Below are 21175 nucleotides of genomic sequence, written 5' to 3'. Positions count from 1 at the left end.
GGAGAGAGCCCTCGCACAGAAACGAAGACCCAACACAGCCATAAGTAAATAAATAAATAAATAAAACTTAAAAAAAAAAAAAAAATAAGGCTCTGTAAATTTTTTCAGTCATTTTCCTATGTTCATTCTGGATCACTATTTTTTTTTTTTTTCAAGATCACTGATCTTTTCTTCTGTTAAGATCTAACTTGTCTGTAATCCCATCAAGTGAAATTCATTTAATATACTTTATTATTTTTTTTTTTAAAAGGGGAAGAGGAGGAAATGAGGAGCTTTTTTTTATTTTTAATTGATTGATTGATTGATTGATTGATTGCTATGTTGGGTCTTCATTTCTGTGTGAGGGCTTTCTCTAGTTGCGGCAAGCAGGGGCCACTCTTCATCGTGGTGCGCGGGCCTCTCACTATCGTGGCTTCTCTTGTTGCGGAGCACAGGCTCCAGACGCGCAGGCTCAGTAGTTGTGGCTCACGGGTCTAGTTGCTCCGTGGCATGTGCGATCTTCCCAGACCAGGGCTCGAACCCGTGTCCCCTGCATCAGCAGGCAGACTCTCAACCACTGTGCCACCAGGGAAGCCCCCATTTAATATACTTTATATTTCAACTCTAAAAGCTCCATTTGGTTCTTTATATCTTCCATTACTCTAATTATAATGTTCATTATATTTTCCTTTAATAACTTGACTATATTGAGCATATTTATTTTAGCTGTTTCAACATTCTTGTCTGTTAATTCCATCATTTCTGCCTTTTCTGGGTCTGTTTCTCATTTGGTTGTGAGTTATGTTTTGTCACTTCTTGACATGTCCATAATTTTTTTATTGTATGCTAAATATCGCTGATTTATGTTCTTGAGTGTTAGATTTTGTTAAAGAGGATTGGACTGTGCTCTAGTGGGCAATTAAATTACATGTAAACCGATTTGATCCATATTGGGTTTATGTTTAGGGTGGGTATAGAATAGCCTTTATTCTAGAGCTAATTTAGTCCCACTACAAAGGGGGTGACCCTTCTGAAGTCTTCCCTGAATACCCCATGTATTCAGAGAGGTCTTTTTACTCTGGTGATGGGAACCCAAACAATTTCTGATCCTGTATGAGCTCTGGGAATTGTTCAGTTTACAGATCTCAATAACTTTTTTCCTAGAAGTTGTTCTTTGCCAACATCATGGTGTTTCACCATAGCCAATGTACAGAACTCTGGGACTCCTATACGGATTTCTAGAGCTCTTCCTCTGTAGAACTCCTTCCTCTATGGTATATTACCCTGTAAATTCTAGCCACCATGGCTTCCCCAAACTCTGATCTGTGTCTCACATCACTCAGCAACACCACAGGGTTCTATTTGGGTTTCCCCTCCCTGCACCACAATCTGAAAATTGCCTCCAGGCAAAAAGCCAAAGCAATTGTAGAGTTTACCTCTTCTGTTTCCCTTCTTTTAGGAATCAGTCTTATGTTGCCTGTGGTCCAGTATGTGAAGATAGTTGTTTCAAGTATCTGTCCAGTTTTCCAGTTGTTTATAGAGAGCCAGCAATTCCAGATCCTGTTATTCTCTCATGGTGAGAAGCAACAGTCCTTTCTCACAATATTTGATTGTATGTCAAACACTACATATAAAATAACTGTAGAGACTATACTTGATATTATTTTCCACAGAGGATTGCCATTTCCTCTGTTAGGTAGAAAGGACTGAACTGGATTGGGACTGGAATGTAGCTTTAGTTAGACTCCATTCATTTCTATTTTCAAATGTCTCAAGGGTAAAACTGTCAAGTGTTTGTTGCAGGTCCCTTTCCCCAGATTAGTGGTTCTCAAAGTCTAGTCTGTGAACCTCCAGGGGTCCCTAAGATTTTTTTAGGAGGGAGTCCATGAAATAAAAACTATAATATAATAATACTAAGATATTATTTGCCTTTCTCACTGTGTCGACATTGACACTGATGGTACCAAAGCAATAGCAGGTAAAACTGCTGCAGCCTTAGCATAAATCAAGGCAGTAACAACAACTATACAACTATATTCCTCAGGGTCATGCATTCATAGTAAAAGAAATATCACTTTGACTTAAGAATATCGCTGATGAAACAGTATGGTTAATTTTATTAAATCCCAACCCCTGAATATATATCTTTTTTATAATCCAAGTCACAAAATCAAAGCATGTACAAAGTATTCTGTTGTATACCAAAGTATGGTAGTTGTCTTGAGGAAAAGCACTTATGTGACTGAGTCACCAGCTGAATTAGTTAGTTTTTTTTTTCATAAAATACCATTTTTACTTGAAAGAACAACCAATTGATAAATTATGGTCTTTCAACTTGGATATTCAGCAGGAGTTTTCTCAAAAATGAATGCAGTGAGCCTATTACTTCAAGGGATAAAAACAGCAGCATTTGTTGCCAACAATAAAGTTTGCACTTTCAGGCAAAAATTAGAATTGCACAAAACATATCAGTCACCATAATCTTGACAACTTTCCAATACTTAATACTTTTCTGATGAGCTCAGTGGTGATACTAACAAATGTGTGGGGTTTTTGTATTGTCTACAGAAGATTTGCACACCTCAGTGAACCACTATTTCCAAATAACCAACGCATGATACAAAATTATGTGTGGGTAAAAGATCCATTCAAAATAAAAGACAGACAATAGATTTTAATGTGATAACATACAAAAAGTTCACTGAAATGATTTCAGACTCCACACTGCAACTAACCTTTAAGAAACTATCACTTATCAAGTTTTGCCATAGGATCAAAGATGAATTTTCACAATTATCTGAAAAGACTATTAAATTACTCCTTTCTCCAACTACATACTGTGTAAGGCTGGATTTTCTTCATTTACTTCAACCAAAACAACACTTTTCAACAAACTGAAGGCAGAAGCAGATACAAACAGTCAGTTGTCTGCTATTAAGCCAAAGATTTACAAAAATATTAAAAAATTAACTCTTTTCAATAACATATTTTTTATTTTCAAAAATGTAATTGTTTTTCAAAAAAAAGCCTATTAATGTTAACATGCAATGACTTTATTATTACTGTTATTTTTAAATTAATAAATATTTTAAATTTCTCTTATTTTTAATTTCTGAATTTCTGATATAGTAAATATCAACAGATATAATCCATTGAAGCAAAATCTCCTTGGTGTCTTCAATAACTATTAAGATTGAAAAGGGGTCCTGAAATCAATAAGTCTGAGAACCTAGCAAGTCTCCTAAGTACCATGAGACTGCAAGAGATTTTACTCAGTTTTACCAGGCTAGCTCCAGCCTCTGACACTGCCCCGCCACTTAGCAAGTGTCTAGTGGAGAAAAAAAAAAGCTCTGCATTTTGGGCTCACCTAGATTTCCATCTGTCAAACCAGCCCAGGCAACTGTTAAAAGCTCTTTGATTTATCTTTTTCCCTGTGGACTCCCTGTGCCTGGATCAAACCTAATCCTAAGAACATGCCCATATTTGGCAATTGCTCTCAGGAAAAAAACAGCTGGCTATCTCAGTTCACATAAGAAGGGAGACCTAGAATTTGAGTTTACCTCCTCCTCTTTGCTTCCACAGCACCATAACTTTCAAAATAAGATTTTTGGAATTTATCCATTTTCTACATAGGAGCTATAGCCTGCCACTACTTACTACATACTACTCAGGTCTTTTAATCCACTACCAAATAACAGTAGCCAACACTTACATATCATTAACTATCTGCCAAGCAATATTCTAAGCATTTTATATAATGCTTAGAACTCATTTAATTCTGAAGAGAACATAATAAGGTAAGGCCACTGAAGTTATACAGCTCATAACTGGCAAAGCCAGAATTCAAATCCAAGCAGTTTGGTTTCAGAGTCCTGGTCTTTAACCTCTAACAAGCTATCCTTTGCCTTATCTAACACACATTTTTCCCTCAGGAAACTCAGCCCATTTTCATGGTTGCTACTATCATCTCAAGATTGAAGATACCTAAATCTTTATCTCCAGGTCTAACCTGTTTAACTGCTTGCTGAACTTCAACCTGGATATTCCACATATCTAAAACCAATGCATTGGGACTTCCCTGGAGGTCCAGTGGCTAAGACTTCGCGCTCCCAATGCAGGGGGCGCAGGTTCAATCCCTGGTCAGGGAACTAGATCCCACATGCCGCAACTAAGAGTTCGCAAGCCGCAACTAAAGATCCCACACGCGGCGACGAAGATCCTGCATGCCGCAACTAAGACCCGGTGCAACCAAGTAAATAAATAAATATTTTAATAAATAAATAAATAAAACCAATGCATCTTCTTCGCTCCCTGAAAACTTTCTTTTCCAAACATTGCCCTTTCACTGGCACCATCCTTTCCACCTTTGGTCAATCCAGGCAATTATGATTTTCCTTTCCTCTAATTTCAAAAACATGTATAACTGTACCAGTAATCCCCAAACATTAATTCACAACTAAGTCTACTGTGGTGCATAGAAAAATAGTAATATAATGTGCTGTTCTATTTTAAAATCTGTCCTTAATTCTAAGATAATTCCTACATTTTATTGTTAGAATGATTTTTCTTTTGTGAAATTGTGATAATAGATAATTAATTTTTTAAAATAATTTTGTGTGTGTGTGTGAAATGAAAAGTTAACAACACTATAATAATTCCCAAAGTTATTTGGTTGATTTGTTTTTGAAAATTATTGATCCAGGAAATTTGAAAATCTGCAAACTACTGGTCTATACCAATGTTATCAATTTATCAGGATCTGCTTTTGACTGTCCCATTGCTTCTCTAATAAAGTCATGTATCCATTTATCAAGTCAGGTATCCTGCTCAAAAAGGCCCAAACAAAAGTAATAAAAGTTAGTAACTCTTGTGGCAGTACCAAAGAGTTAGAAATGTATTGAAATTGTTTCCAAGTAGTATCAGTTGGCTTTTCAAAATGCTCAAAAGATACTGCCTTCTTACTGCTTTTAGACTCAGTTAACTATTCTTAAATTCATTCTCTTCTCACATAATATACAGCCCCGCTTATCTATGCAATAAGGAATTAAGTTCCTCACTTAATTCTTAAGCTATTTCCAACAGCTCTATACAGAAATCTTTTTAGAGTCTTAATCATGGTAAAACCACCTCTACCAAGCACCTTCTGATATATAATCTTATTTGATTCACAGACACCTAAATGGATTTCCATCAATTTTTGCTTTTACCACCATGCTGAAAGCAAGTAGCATGTTTTAAATGATAAAATATCACTGAGAGCTAGAAGAAATCAGAAATATCATCTGCTCCAAAACTCTTCATTTCATGATTGAGAATACTGTAGCTTAAACTCACACAGCTAATTAATGACACAGCTGACACCAGAAAGCTAAGCCTTCTAGATATCTAAGGAGTTGCATGAAGAAGGTGTAGAAAAGAACACATAGTCATATAGAACCAAGTCAGAAATCACTATACTCCTAGAATTAAGCAAGAGAGTGGGTTAGGATAAGTTCAGAATATACATAATACAACAGCTTCACTAATGTCCAAAGGAAGCAGAACTGCTTTGGGTTCACAATGACCAAAAATCATGCTGATGTGCAAGGCTCCTAGGGAGATTTGAGAGAAAGAACACCAACAAGCCAGTGAGGATGAAGAACAAAAAGGATCTACCCTCCAATTTAGCCACTAAAGGAAAGTGCAGTACAGTCAAAAGATTAGAGTTCTGATCCATCAACAGATACATGAATAAATGAAATGTGTTATATTCATACTATGGAGTATTATTCAGCCATAAAAAGAATGAAATTCTGATACATGCTACAACATGGATGAACCTTGAAAACTTGCTAAGTAAGGCAGACAGAAAAAGACAAATATTGTATAATTCCACTATATGAGGTACCTAGAATGGGCAAATTCATATAGACAGAAAGGAGAATAGAGGTTACCAGGTCTGGGGAGAGGGGGAATGAGGAGTTACTGTTTAATGAGTACAGAGTTTTTGTTTCGGATGATGAAAAAATTCTAGAAATGGATAGTGGTGATGACTGCACAGCAATGAAAATATACTTAACATTAGTGAATTGTACACATTAAAATGGTTAAAATAGTAAATTTTATGTTATGTATATTTTACCACAATGAAAAAAAGAAATGGAAGAAAAAGAGTTTTGAAGGTGTGAGGAATTTTTGGTTTTCTAGGCCACTTGTCAACTTGTTAGTAATGAGTTATTTCCCCTAAAAACATTTCTTGAAAAAAGTAATAAACATTTTCACATCAACAGGTAACATATTTTGACAAACTTAGAGGAATTACAGGAAGCTCCAGAAAACAGTCCTGGCAGTAAAACCAGTCCTGACTGGGTAGTATTATAGTTCTTATTCAATGGTTATTTAATCATCCTAAACTTATTCCTACAAGACATCCGTAGCCATTTAAAAAAAAATCTCATTTACCAGGGAGGGACCAAGAACTCCCTTGATCAGGATGCCACAGGGATGGAAGACCTCTGAGACTGTATAACAGAATCAGCTCAGCAGACCACTGATTTTAGCCTCTTTTGCTCTTAACCTAATAGCATCCTACCTCTCTATGCCAGAGGTCACAATCTCAAATGTCTAAAGAAGCCAGAAGCCAGGCAAGGAACGTAAATTAATGAAGCAAGCAGGATGAATCTGGGGAGAAGCAGGGAGACAGAGAAAGCTACGGCAGCCTGGAGTGTTTCTGTCACACCTACAGAGCACTGTCAATTGCTGCCAAGTGGTAATGCTAGCCCACTGTTGCCATACCTTCTGAATTTTTAAAAGAGGCTGGAAATTCAGATTTTTCAACTTACTCTACAAGCTAAGCAAAACAGATCTGAGAACCCCAAGTAGCCTACCCCAGTTTGTGCTTTCTGCTCCATGCATATCCTTCTCCAAGCCATGAAGGAAAATGGCAGGAAACAATACTTTACAGTTATGCATATCTCATTTTGCATAAGGACTCCAATTCCCTGAGAGCAGGGCAGCAGGCAACATTCAAGGAACATAAAATAAAGAAACCAAAGGAGTGAACCAAAAAGGCAATTTACCTACTAAATATATGAAAAGTAAAAACTTGTGACTTCAAATAATCTACCAACTTTCAAAATGTCAGGAACTGAGATGAGGCTATGGTAACTGGAGAATGCTGGAAGAAAATATTAAGCAGCTAGAATACAATTTTTCAAACTCTTTAAAGCCACCCTACTATAAATTACACAATAGGGAATATGATCCCAGTGATTCACAATAAACCTGTCCCCTATGGCACAACATGAAATGTCTGTTGTATCATTTTGGATCCCACTGTGTTGAATTCTACCTGATTTTTACAACTTTGGTTGATATGACAAATACAGAACTTCAAGTGCACGTACAAATTCCCAGATTCCAAGTGAAAAATTCTATTTTGTGAAATTTTTTGAAGCTGCCTTATTTGAGAAAGAAAGAAAGAAAAAGAGAGAGAGAGAGGGAGAGAGAGAGAAAGAAAGAGAGAAAGAAAGAAAGAAAGAAAGAAAGAAAGAAAGAAAGAAAGAAAGGAAGGAAGGAAGGAAGGAAGGAAGGAAGGAAGGAAGGAAGGAAGGAAGAAAGAGAAAGAAAGAAAGAAAAGAAAGAAGAAGGAAAAAAGAGAAACAGAGAAAGAGAAAGAAAGAAAAAGAAAGAAAGAAAGGAAGGAAGGAAGGATGAAGGAAAGAAAGGAAGGGAGAAAGAAATGCAACTGGAAAAGGGGAAAATATTTTGGAAAAAAGCTGCTTTCTTGCAGTTTGACAGATATAGGAGCCAAGAATAGTGGAGAAGTAAAAGCTAATTTTTCTCTTTTCACAAAAAGACTAGCTACTCCCCTCCAAAGGTAATCCTTCTTCTGGCCAAGAAGAGTCAGATTTCTTCCTTAAACTTTATCCAGTTAATTTATCCACAAACAATATCATTTCCTTCTACTAAAAACAAAATATATAGCAGGATCTAATTAGCATTACACGCTTATGTGCTAGGTACCAGGCTAAGCACATAACATGTATCATCTCATTTAATCCTCACAACCCTATGAAATAGGTATTTTTATCTCTGATCAAAGTAATCATGGTCCCTACCCTCATGAGGCTTATTTTCTAGTGGGAGAGACAGACATTAAACAATCCCAACAAAGAATGCACAACTGCATTTATAACCAGAGTTAGAAAGGAGATGGGCAAGGCACTACTAACTCACAGAAAAAGCAAATTTGATCTTACCCAAGAAGGCATCTTTGTAGAAGTAACTATTGAGATCAAAGGCTAAACATGTTTTAACTAGGCAAAGTCTCCTGTCAGGGGTAAGAGCATGAGAAAAGGCCCTGTGATGGAAGGAAACACAAGGAGTTTGAGGTACAGAAAAAAGGCCAATGTGGCCAAAGCAGAGAGAACAAGGGGAAGCACGCTGTGCCGTCAGGGCAGAAGAAACAGGCCATCCAGGGCCCTGCTATTTACATTAGAAGTCTCCATCCTCAGAGCAACAAAAACCACTAAAATTATTAGGAGAAGGGGGAGAGGGGATGATCAGATTTGTGGGTATTTTTATGCATTTTTTAAATCAAAAGAAAATAAAAAGATCTCCTCTCTTAGCAACTTTCAAATATACAGTACAGTATTGTTAACTCATCATGTTACATGTTAATCCCTAGGACTTACTTATCTCGTAACTGGAAGTTTGTACCTTCTGACCACTTTCAATTATTTTGCCCACCCCCCACCTCTGGCAACCCCCAATGTGTTCTCTGTAATCTGTAAGTGCTTCTTCTTCCTCCTCTTGCTCCTCTTCTCCTCCTTCTCCTTCTTCCTCTCCTTATTCTTCTTCCTCTCCTTCTTATTCTTCTTCCTCTCCTTCTCCTTCTTTTAGATTCCACACATAAGTGATATTACACAGCATGTGTCTCTCACTGTCTGAGAACACACGGTATGTGCCTTTCTCTGTCTGACTTATTTCACTTAGCATAATGCCCTCAAGGTCCATCCATGTTGTCACAAAGGCAAGATTTCCTTCTTCTTTATGGTTGAATAATATTTAGTGTATGTGTGTGTGTGTGTGTGTGTGTGTGTGTGTGTGTGTGTGTGTGTGTATCACTTTTTCTTTATCATTTCATCCGTTGATGAACACAGGTTGTTCCCATGTCTTGGCTATTGTAAATAATGCTGCAATGAACATGGGGGTGCAGATATCTTTTTTTTTTTTTAAAGGAATTCCTTTATCTTTATTATTTATTTATTTTATTTATTTATTTTTGGCTGTGTTGGGTCCTCGTTTCTGTGCAAGGGTTTTCTCCAGTTGCAGCAAGCGGGGGCCACTCTTCATCACTGTGCGCGGGCCTCTCTTGTTGCGGAGCACAAGCTCCAGACGCGCAGGCTCAGTAGCTGTGGCTCACGGGCCCAGCCGCTCCACGGCATGCGGGATCCTCCCAAACCAGGGCTCGAACCCATGTCCCCTGCATTGGCAGGCAGATTCTCAACCACTGCGCCACCAGGGAAGCCCCACAGATATCTTTTTGACATAGTGATTTTGTTTCCTTTGGATAAGTACTCGGAGGTGAAATTGCTGGATAATACGGTAGTTCTATTTTCAATTTTTTTCAGTACTCTCCATACTGTTTTCCATAGTGGCTGCACCAATTTACATTCCCACCAACAGTGCAAAAGTGTTCCTTTTTCTCCACATCCTTGCCAACACTTATTTCTTATCTTTTTGATAACAGCCATTCTAATAGGTGTGAGATGATATCTCATTGTGATTTTGATTTGCTTCTCTCTGATGATTAGTGATGTTAAACACTTTTTCATGTACCTGTTGGCCATTTGTATATCTTCTTTGGAAATGTCTATTCAGATCCTCTGCCTATTTTTTAATTGGATTGTTTCAGTTTTTTCCATTGAGTTGTATGAGTTCTTTATCTACTTTAGATATTAACCCCTTATCAAATATATAATTTGCAAATATCTTCTCCCATTCAGTAGGTTGCCTTTTCATTTTGCTGATGATTTCCTTTGCTGTACAGAAGCTTTTTAGTTTAATGTAGTTCCACTTGTTTCTTTTTGGGGTTTTTTGCCTGGTTTTGGTGTCAAATCAAAAAAAAAAAAAAAATCATTGCCAAGACCAATGTCAAGGAGCTTATCCCCTACGATTTCTTCTAGGAATTTTATGGTTTCGGATTTTATATGCAAGTCTTTAACCCATTCTGAATTGATTTTTTTGTGTATGGTAAGATAATGATCCAGTTTCATTGTTTTGCATGTAGCTGTCCACCTTTCCCAACCTCATTTATTAAAGAAACTTTAATTCCATTGTATATTCTTGGCATCTTCCCCCATTGTATATTCTTGGCTCCTCTGTTAAATTAATTGACCATGTATGCATGGGTTTATTTCTGAGCTCTCTACTTTGTTCCACTGATTGATGTGTCTGTTTTTAAGTCAATGCCATAATGTTTTGATTACTACAGCTTTGTAATATAGTTTGAAATCAGGAAGTGATGCCCCCAGATTGGTTATTCTTTCTCTAGATTGCTTGGCTATTTGGGGTCTTTTGCAGTTTCATACAAATTTTAGGATTGTTTGTTCTATTTCTATGAAAAATGTCACTGGAATTTTGACAGGAATTGTAATGCATCTCATATTTCTCTTCTGACTTTGCTTATGGTGAGTTTTGGTCATGTACATTTTTCAAAGGCAAATAAACCAACCTTCTGAATTTAGGATTTTGAGTCATAATTTTAGAAAGGCTTTATAACTCTAAAGTTATAATTAAATTCTCCCATGATTTCACATTTTATGTTTAAATCTCTGACCAATCTGGAGTTTATCCAAATATACAACATGAAGTATGGACCTAACACATTCTCTTTCCAGATGGCTACACAGTTATACCAGTACCAGTTATTAGAGTCCATCCTTACTCCCACTGCTATGATACTGCTTTTTACCATATGCTAAGTTGCTATATTTTCTAATCTACTTCTGAATTTTCAATTCTGCTCTATTAGTCTGTCAATTCATGCACCAGTATTACATTGCTCTAATTGAAACTTCATAGTATGTTTTAATATCTGGAAGGGCTAGTCCCCCTCTCATTGCTCTTCTTTTTCAATGTTATTCAGGGTTCAATATGCACTTTACAATTAGTGTTTCTAGTATTTTCATTGAGATCACTTGAATTTGTAAATTAGTATGGGAGAATCAGCACTTTATGATGCTGAGATTTCCTATTCAAGAACATGGTATGTTTACATTCACATCTACTTTGTGTTCTTCAGGAATATGGGGAGTAGATTGGAAGGAGGCCAGGTGGATAGGTTAGACTAATGCAGATTATTTCTGGTAATTGAAGAATACGGAAGGGATAAACTGGAGAAAGAACAGAGTGATAAGAGGGCATAGCAACATTTAACCACCTGGACAAGCCTGTCACAGGGGGAAGGAACGGTATAAAGAACAAAATCAAGTAAAGAGTATTTTTCAAGAAAAAAGAAAATATCAACAATACAATTAGGACAAAAACATTTTCAAATAAATCCATTAGATTTAGTGATATGGAAGTCATTAGTGATCTTAGTAAGATCTATTGTGGGGAGACTTATAAGGCTGGAAGCCACAGTGGGACTTTCATTCCAGTATGGACAAATATAACTATTTTGCTCTAATTTGATCTTAAAAGGGTCTTCCTGAAGTCAAAATGCCACTAAATTTGGAATTTAACTGTAAGTTATTATTCCTAAAATGGAGTTCAAACATAGTCTTGGAAGAGGGTTCTTGAATAATTCATGCAAAGAATGCATGGATCCAGAAAATACTCCCAATAGAAGGAAATATCAGAAACCAGAGTAGGAAATAACAGCTACAGAGCAAAGGGGGGCAACATGAAGCAAATTTTCTCCAAAGCAAACTAAGCTATAACTTCACAGAATGATTTGGCTTGGAGTTAGGCCCTGCTAACATTCTAAAAAGCACAGCTGGAGATCCAGATAAAATAGGTAACTCCTTAAACAGGATGCACAGAACAAGCCCTGGCTGCTCAGAAATACTTCCTTCTGCATCTTTTCAAGATACCACTCTCTCCCTCCCTCAACTTGATCTCCAAATCCTAATTGTGGTTTCTCTTTTGGATAGTCCCAATAGAAGCATACAGACTTCCCTGGTAGGAAAGTAAGGATACTGGTAGGAAAGTTAGGGTTAGAATTATACCTAATTCTTTCCTAATATTCAGACAGGATAGTACACAGGATCTAGCTTCAAGGAGATACCAAGAGGGGTCAGAAAACAGAGGAGTCAAAACAAAACAAAACAAAACAGAGGAGTCAATAAAATAGTAACAATGCCTTGGTCAGATCCAAACTGCCTTGGTCAGATCCAAACCGGGGCTGAACAGGTCCTAAGGAGAATATTCCATGGGAAACTCCAGAAACCTGGGACTGTGTGAAGATGGAGAATACACACAGAACGAGGCAAAGCATTCAAGGGACATAATCATAGAATCTTAAGGGGAGACCTTAGATGTCATCTAGCTCAGAAAGGATGCTTTAAAAAAAAGAAGGGTGATTTTACATTACAATTTTATCACTCATATTTGAGCCAAACAAAACTAACACTCTCAAATGGAACGGATTACTGAGAACTTCCTAGGTTTAAAAAAAAAAAAATTATTATAGTTCTGCAGAATTCTTCAGAACAGAAAGAACTTTCAAGCCCACCTGAGTTGATTTGCATGCCAAAACCAATCTGCAATATGGAAAAATATGGTAAGTGAAATAAACCAATATCTTTTGACCTTTCATTTTAACACAAATTTGGACCAAGAATGGAAACAAAAAAATCATGACACTAAAATGCAGAAGTTCCAGGTCCCTTCTACCACTTACCAGCTGCATGAACAGCGGAACATCCACCGTGACAGTGTTATACCTAAAGCCCTGGTGAGATCTCCTTTAGGTATAAGATCCTTGTCCATAAAAAGAGGATACCCTCAAATAAGAATTATTATCTTCTTTGCTTGCTAAAGATACCAGGCAGGATCAGCAGATTCAACTAAAATCATTAAGGTAGAGATAGAAGAGAAGGAAAAAAGGGTCTCTGGAATAGAAAAGGCAATTAACAGCTCTTCACTGCAATTACATCGAGGAGGCGGAGTACAATTTACCTTAGGTTGTTCTACACCGTTTCATGCCCGCACACTGCAGCCCCACTCCAATGTTCAGCTTAACGTGGTGGTATTCAAATATACTGGGGTCAACTAAGGAAATGTAATGCTTCTAAATTAGGCTGTGGAACTAGTGCCATTGGTTGTTCATTCTGCCATCAGCCTTAAGCGGTAGAATTTTAAGAAGGTACTGCGTCACAGAAAGGCGTTCACTTGGTAAAATCTACTCCCTAATATTAATTTTCTGCACAAGGTTGTCGCAAAAGAAAAAAACAAGAGCTGTTTCAGTTTAATCTGCATACCTCTTTTTTTTTGAAACCAGCGGGAAGTAACAGAGGATACGAAAGGATGTGGTGGCTATTCTAGGGGGCAAAGTTTTTATTTCTTTATAGAATTAGAATTGTTAGTTCTTACCAGGGCAGCAAGGAATAAATCACATATTAGTACATTACGGTGACAGTTTATTCTATTTACTGTTACTGGGGGGAATACATTTTATTCCTACAGTAAAGTGACAGAACTCTCTCCCAGGCATGTGCCTAAACCTTATTTCAAGAAAAAGAATTTGTAAGCACAGGATTCTACCAACTTACAGCAGGCTGAGTGGGGGCACAGGAGCCATGAAATGGGAAACAAACAGGAAAGAAACTGGGCACAGGCATTTGAGGGTAATAAATATAACAGCAATCTAGAAGATGAACAGTTCGTGTTGTTTGTGATTACAGACTGATTATTCCTCTAAGTGCAAAGGCTATCCAATAAGTCATATCCGGGTTGATTTGTTATCAAGGTACTTTCACCAGATAATAAATTAGAATGTAATTAAAGTACATTCTGTCTGTTTATCATGGACTAAGATAGCTCACTATAATTCTCAATTATCTGCATGAACACACAACATGACAGGCATGGTGAGTAAACCTTTCAGCAAAGGGCAAAAAACATCTTAGGAATGCACTAAAGTTGCTAGATTCTTCTCTAGTCCTTTTAAAAATTTGTTTCCAATTTTGATAAATTATGTGAATGGAACCAAATTAATTTGGTACTTGCTTTCATACAGTAAGTCATACAGTAAGTTTAGACTCATAAGTCTCCAAACTTCTTAGTTTGCTGGTAATTTGCTAAGGGCAGTGAATAAATCATGAAAAAAATCAAAGAAAACAAAATTGAATATTTACTGCAAACCTCTGCTAGGTGGAAAAACTTAAGCACAGAGAAAACGGAAAAATCACAAAGGAAAAAACATATATGAACATTTAAAATTTAAAAACGTGTTTAAAAAAGCATTTGTAGCATATAAGACAATAAATTCACTATATAAAAATCTCATAAGTATTAATAACAAGAAACTCAGACCATGAGAAATAAAAGAGCAAAACATACAAAGAAAAACAAACAGAAACATAAAAAACAATTTTGAGTAAATTAAATTTAAATCAGGCTAATATTTTTCTATCTATCTAATTAGTAAAAAGTCTTTTTTTAAATGATAATGACCAATATTGGCAAAAATATAGCACCACTTATACTCTCATACATTATGATTATTTCTTATAATAAATTGGTTAGAACTCTTCAAAATTACAATTTGGTGTTCTGAATTAAACAGTATAAAAATGTTTATAATGTTTTAGTTCAGTACTCCCACATCATGGAATCTATCTAATAAACAAAAATATTTATCACAGCTTCACCTATCAGTAATAAAAATCTGAAACAACAAAAATCCAACAACAGAGTAAAGACACAATATAAAATATGATATAATCATGGGTGGAATATTATGTGGCTATTTTAAATGATGGTTATGAAAACTAAGTAGAAAAGGCTAGAAAACTGTATGTGTAAGGTGATCACATTTAAATTAAAAATATGCATATTAAAGAAGACTAGGAAGGAAAATACCAAAGTGATAATCATGTTAAGATGGTATGGTACTCTGAACAATTGCCCCCCCCACCACACCACACTCCAAAGATGTCCAGCTCCTAAATGCCTGGAACATGTGACTGCTACTTTACTTGGCAATAGGGACTTTGCAGATGTGATTAAGGATTTTGAGATGAGGAGACTGTCCTGGATTACCTGGATGGGGCCAACACAATCACAAGGGTCCTTATAAGAGGGAGTCAGAAGGGTCGAGTCAGAAAAGGAGATGTGACAACAGAAGCACAGGTTGGAATGATGTGACCACAGGTCAAGGAAAATGGGCAGTCTCCAGAAGTTGGAAAAGACAAGAAATGGATTTTCCCTAGAGCCTCCAGAAGGAACTCAGCTCTGCTGACACCTTGATTTTATCCCCATGAGAGTCATTTCTGACTTCTGACCTCCAAAAAAGTTAGATAATAAACTTGTGTTGTTTTACGCCACTTAATTTGTGGTAGTTTGTTACAACAACAGGAAACTCATAGATGGTAAGATTGCCCTTTCTAAACTTTCTGTAATGTTCAAATTACAGAATTCTATTGATGCATTCTAATACACAAATTTAGCTAAAATTTAAGATTCTAGATGAAAACTTACTCTGCTGTAGTGGTTCCCAACCCTGGCTGCATATCAGTACAGACATACCTCGGAGACATTACAGGTTCGGTTCCAGACCATCAGAATAAAGTGAATATCGCAATAAAGCAAGTCACAGGAAGTTTTGGGTTTCCCAGTGCAAATAAAAGTTATGTTTACACTATACTTAGTCTATTAAGTGTGCAGTAGCATTATGTCTAAAACAACAATGTACATACCTTAATTAAATAATACTGTATTGCTAAAAAATGCTAACCATCACCTGAACCTTCAGTGAGTCATAATCTTTTTGCAATAGTAACATCAAAGCTCATTGATCACAGATCACCATAACAAATATAATAATAATGAAAAAGTCTGAAATATTGCGAGAATTACCAAAATGTGACACAGAGATGCAAAAGTGAGCAAATGTTACTGGAAAAATGGTGCCAACAGACTTGCAGGGTCGCCACAAACCTTCAGTTTGTTAAAAAAATGCAGTATCTGTAAAGCACAATAAAGCAAAGAACAATAAAATGAGTATGCCTATATCAAATAATCAGCTTTAAGAAAAAAAAAAAACAACAATACCAATGCCATGCTTTCTTCCCAGTCCCAGAGATTCTGATTTAACTTTTGTTAGGCTCAAACATCAGCGTTATTTAAAAGCCGTAAACACTACTGTGCAGCCACGGTTGAGAATCACTGCTCTAGTGTATCAGCTCATGACCGACAAGTTTCCCTAACCCCAAACAGGAATGTATACCACTCTAAAACTGCATTTCTTTCAAGAGTTCTGCAAATGAAAACACTCAACGACAGTTTGTCTTAAGACTGGAAGCTGTGACCTAGTTTAACTGACACTGTCAAAGGAAAAGAACAGAAAAAATAAGGTCACTCTTCTTCCTCAATGTTTTTCATTTTTGTAGTTCAAAGGACTCTTTAGAGATACTGTGCTCCAAGAAAGAGGTTCTTATTAGCTGTTACCCTGAGGCCCCATATTTAAATAAGAGTAATTCATAAGAAGAATTGCTCTTCCTTTGCTTTTCTATTGACAACTGACTTAGATTCCTAAAACTATGTAAGATATTTAGTCTTTGAATTTTTATGGTATGTTTTAGAAATAGTATAGACTAGCCAAGACTGTCAAATTCCACTGATAATGTATTCTTCAAAGTCATATTTTCCCTCTATTTTCCAGGTAGCAAGCTTACTTAGACAAAACACACACTTTAGTATGTTTGTGAGCAAATGTATAGAGTTTTCAAATGTGAGATTCTCAGCTAGAAAAATCACTGATAAAGTCTTATGCATCTCTTGGTCAACTCATTGCAGCAATATCCACATGTGAGAGACATTGTTATCAACCAAGTGTGTCCAAAGGTTGATCTCCATAGCAACTGTAACTCTGCCAAATGCAGCGTATAAGGCATCAGAGTTAACACCACATGCACACAAAGTGTTGGTATTATGTAGTCTGGATTGTTGCTGTAGAAACCTAAAACCAAGTCTCTGACAACCATGGATAAAACGAAAACAACAACAGAAGGGTCCTTGAGTACTCAGCCATATACTACTTTGCTTTCAAGCAGGACAATGCCATTCTAAACACCCATAGTAGTCTTGATATCACTAAAGGAAAATCTTCTATAAAAATAATATTTAATGATGTCATGTATCTGTTTAACATTAGGAACTACTTTGTATTCCCTAAAAGGTTGTCCCTCCCACCCTGGGCTCAGATGAATGTTCAAAAGCTCACCCCAACAGAGTACTGTCACCTCCTCCTGGCCTCAGCCAGAGCCAGTTCCGCACCCTGGCAAGCTAGCGAGGTACCAAGTTTTGCTGCCGCCACCATGATAACTACAACAGATACAAACAAGCTTATTCGAAAACAATTTTGCAAAAAAGAATAAAGTAGGAAAAATCACTCTATCTGATGTTAAGTCTTACTATACAGTCATCATAATCAAGACAGTGCAGTACTGGCAAAAGAATAGAAACATAGATCAATGGAACAGATAACCCAGAAATGGATCAATACAAATGCACCAACTGATTTTTGATAAAGGTGTAAAATCAGTTTAATGGAGAAAGGAGAGTCTTTCAAACAAATTATTCTGGAACAACTGGACAACCATAGGCAAAATAATAATAATGAACCTTGACTTAAAACTCATGCTATATACAAAAGCGAGTGCAAAATAAATCATGAATTTAAATGTAAAACACAGAACTACAAAGCTTTTAGAAGAAAACACAGGAGAACATTTTGGGACCCAGGGCTAGGAAAAGAGCTCTTAGATATCACATCAAAAACTTGATCCATAAAAGAAAAGAAAATCAATAATTGAACTTCATCAAAATTGAAAACTTTTGCTTTGTGAAAGACCCCATTAACAAGATAAAAAGATGAGCCACAGACTGGAAGAAAATATTTGCAAACCACATATCCAAAGGACTTGTATCCATAGTGTATTAAGAACTCCCTGAACTCAACAGTAAGAAAACAATCTATTTGAATATGGGCAAAAAGACCTGAACAGACACTTCACCAAAAAGTTAAGATACTAAGATGGCAAGTTAGCACATGAAAAAATGCTCAAAATCATCAGTCATTAAGGAAATGCAAATTAAAACGAAGATGAGACATTACTACACACCTATTAGAATAGTTAAAATAAAAAATACTGACAATACCAAATGCTGGCAAGGATGTGGAGGAACTGGATTTCTCATACTTATATATACATTTACCACACAATCTAACAATCACACTCCTGAGCATTTATCTTTGAGAAATGAAAACTTATGTTCACATAAAAACCTACGTGTGTTCACTGCAGCTTTATTTGTAATAGACAAAACTGGGGAGGGAAAAAACCCAACGGCCTTATGGTAAATGGATAAATAAACTATGGCACATTGATAAAATGGAATACTAATCAGCAATAAAAGGGAATAAACTATTGACACACACAACAACTTAGGTGGATCACGAGAACACTATGCTGAGTGAAAATAGCCAATCTCAAAAAGTTATGTACTATATGATTCCATTTCAAAATTACAAACATATAGAAATGGAGATCAGATCAATGAATGCCCAGGGTGAGGAAAGAGGTGAGGTTGAGAATATAAACGGGTACCACTAGGAAGTTTCTTCATGGTGATGGAACAGATGTATAACTTGACTGTGATGGTTACACAAATCTGTACATGTGATCAGTTTACAGAACACACACACAGGCACACACACAACTGAATGCATGTAAAAATTGGTAAAATCCAAATAACATCTGTAGTTAACAGTATTGTACCAATGTCAATTTCCTGGTTTTAATAATGTTCTATAAATATGCAAGATGTTATCCTTGTGGAAAGCTGGATAATGGGGACAAGGGACATCTCTATACTATTTTTGAACTTCCTGTGACTCTATTATTTCAAAACAAAAAAGTAAAAAAACCCAAAACTTATATCCACCAAAAAGCCATGATAAAATTTAAAACTGGGGGAAAAAAATACAACATTTGAGAAAAAGTAGAACCCTTAATATACAAAGACCTCTTATTTGTCACTAAGGAGATTAAATGCAATTAATAATGAGCAAAAGATATAGACAACTCACAAAAGAAGAAATAAAATTGGCAAATAAACATAATAAAAAACGACTCAATCTCACTAGTATTAAAATTTTTTCAACATAAAACAAGATGTTTTTAGCACCTATCAAATTGGCAAAATTTTTCAATATCCAAGGTTGGCAAGAACAAGGAAAACAGGCACTCCTATATAATACTATGGATAGAAACTAAAATATGAAAATATTTTCAAAAAAAGATACACATACCCTGATTCCCTAAAATTCAAATCTAGGAATTATCCCAAGGAAATAAACAAGCATGCAATGACATACACGTAAATTTCTTCATCATAGTACTATCTACAATAGTGAAAAATTTAGGGGAAAAAATGTCCAACAAAAGAGGATACTGAATTATACTATGGTATACCCATACAATGGAATATCATGTAGTTATTTTAAATTATGTTTATTTAATATTAAAAGCAATTCTCTATATACTGCTATGAGAGAAAGGCAAGAAACAAAAATACACACACGGGACAAACTCATTTTTACAGTCTTGCAGCTATATACCAAAATATTAACAGTAGCTATCTCTGAGTGGTAAGATTATGGGTACTTTTTGAATAAATCTCTGTATTGTCTCATTTTATATAAAAATGAGAAGATTTTTAAATCAAATAACATACTAAAGAAGGCTCTTCGACTACAGATTTTTATATATTATAATGCTAAAACCCTACTTGATATTTTAGTTTCACAGAAAAAAAAAACCACCCTGCCTAGTACAGCAACATTTGCTTTTTCTTTATGATTCCTCCAGGTTCCTGAAAAGATGCCCTTCATTTCTAGTCTAAAAACAAACAAAACTTGGTAAGATTTGCTTTAAAAAACAGTCCATGCAACCCAAGGAATGTTTATGCCCATTCCCCATGAAGTTGATAATCTCTACATCTCTACTTATATCTAATTGTAAATGGCAACAAGTACAGATTTAGATATTTTTTAAATAGATAGTTTATTAAAACATACTGATAAGTGTACCCTACAATAAATATAGTAAAAGAAAGACAGGAAAAAGGGAAAAGTGACTACAATGACAAGAATGATAATAACATCTTCTTTAACATGATCTTGAGAAACAGAAGCACCTTAGCTCTAAGGACAAGGAAGAAGGAAAGCTTTTCCTCTTTAGTTTGGTAATTTGTATCAAGCTCAGAATCTCTGAAAGCTTATTTGATGCTCTGTAGTTAACAAGGCTTATTATGTGTTGAAGGCTAAGGTTTCTCTAGTAGAGACACATTGCTCCTTTGAGCGTGTTCTTTCCCTCAGTTAAACTGCTTCAAGTGTCTGAGCTTAAAAATGTAATATTGCTGCCTTGATAGTGAATATCTCAGATGGCATCACTTTCTGTATTCCCTTCTAGCATTTAAAAAACTTTTTTGTTTTTGTTTTATAGGCCTGAATTAATGGGACTTACAATATGCCGAAATCATCAAGAGGTTTTCCCTGGCTCATTAAGTTAAAATTCTCCCACATAGTTAACTGCTGATTTTCACTCAAAATTACCATGACACTAACTCTGCTCTTCCTGACTTCCACACTTCAAACTTTGTATGTTTACATCTAGTTTCCTCAAGAACGCCCTCAGTTCTCTGAGAATAGGAAGTCCTTTTACCTCAACACACCCCTCACTGTTTTAATACATAGTAGATGGTCAATAAATATTGGTTGGCAACACAGCCATGCTTTTCAATTCCCCTCCTTAATTGATACTATTTTCCCCCCCCCAAGCCTTAGCTATTATTCCTCCTCCATTCCCTCTGCCTTACTTATAGGGACAGAACCACAAAGCAGAAGCTGAAGACAGGGACTTGGAAGGGCATTGTTTTCTCTGTCTCCCTGCAGAAACTTGTTTAAACATTTTAAAAGAGA

The 21175-nt window shown here is 36.0% G+C and overlaps 1 protein-coding gene and 1 long non-coding RNA gene across 10 annotated transcripts in view; one reads left to right on the top strand and one right to left on the bottom strand.

The window, feature by feature from the left end:
- The window catches only part of LOC309634635, a 28991-nt gene extending 9669 nt beyond the window's left edge, over positions 1-19322 (top strand). The window contains exon 2 of the long non-coding RNA XR_014248267.1: positions 90-19322. This is a non-coding gene — a long non-coding RNA (uncharacterized lncRNA). The remainder of the gene's footprint in view (positions 1-89) is intronic.
- The window catches only part of PDSS2 (decaprenyl diphosphate synthase subunit 2), a 268281-nt gene that overhangs the window by 228468 nt on the left and 18638 nt on the right, over positions 1-21175 (bottom strand). The window lies entirely within an intron of this gene.

This window comes from Balaenoptera borealis (assembly GCF_965194805.1).
Source record: "Balaenoptera borealis genome assembly, chromosome: 9".
Taxonomy (NCBI): Eukaryota; Metazoa; Chordata; class Mammalia; order Artiodactyla; family Balaenopteridae; genus Balaenoptera; species Balaenoptera borealis.
This window is presented reverse-complemented; position numbering and strand designations above follow the sequence as displayed.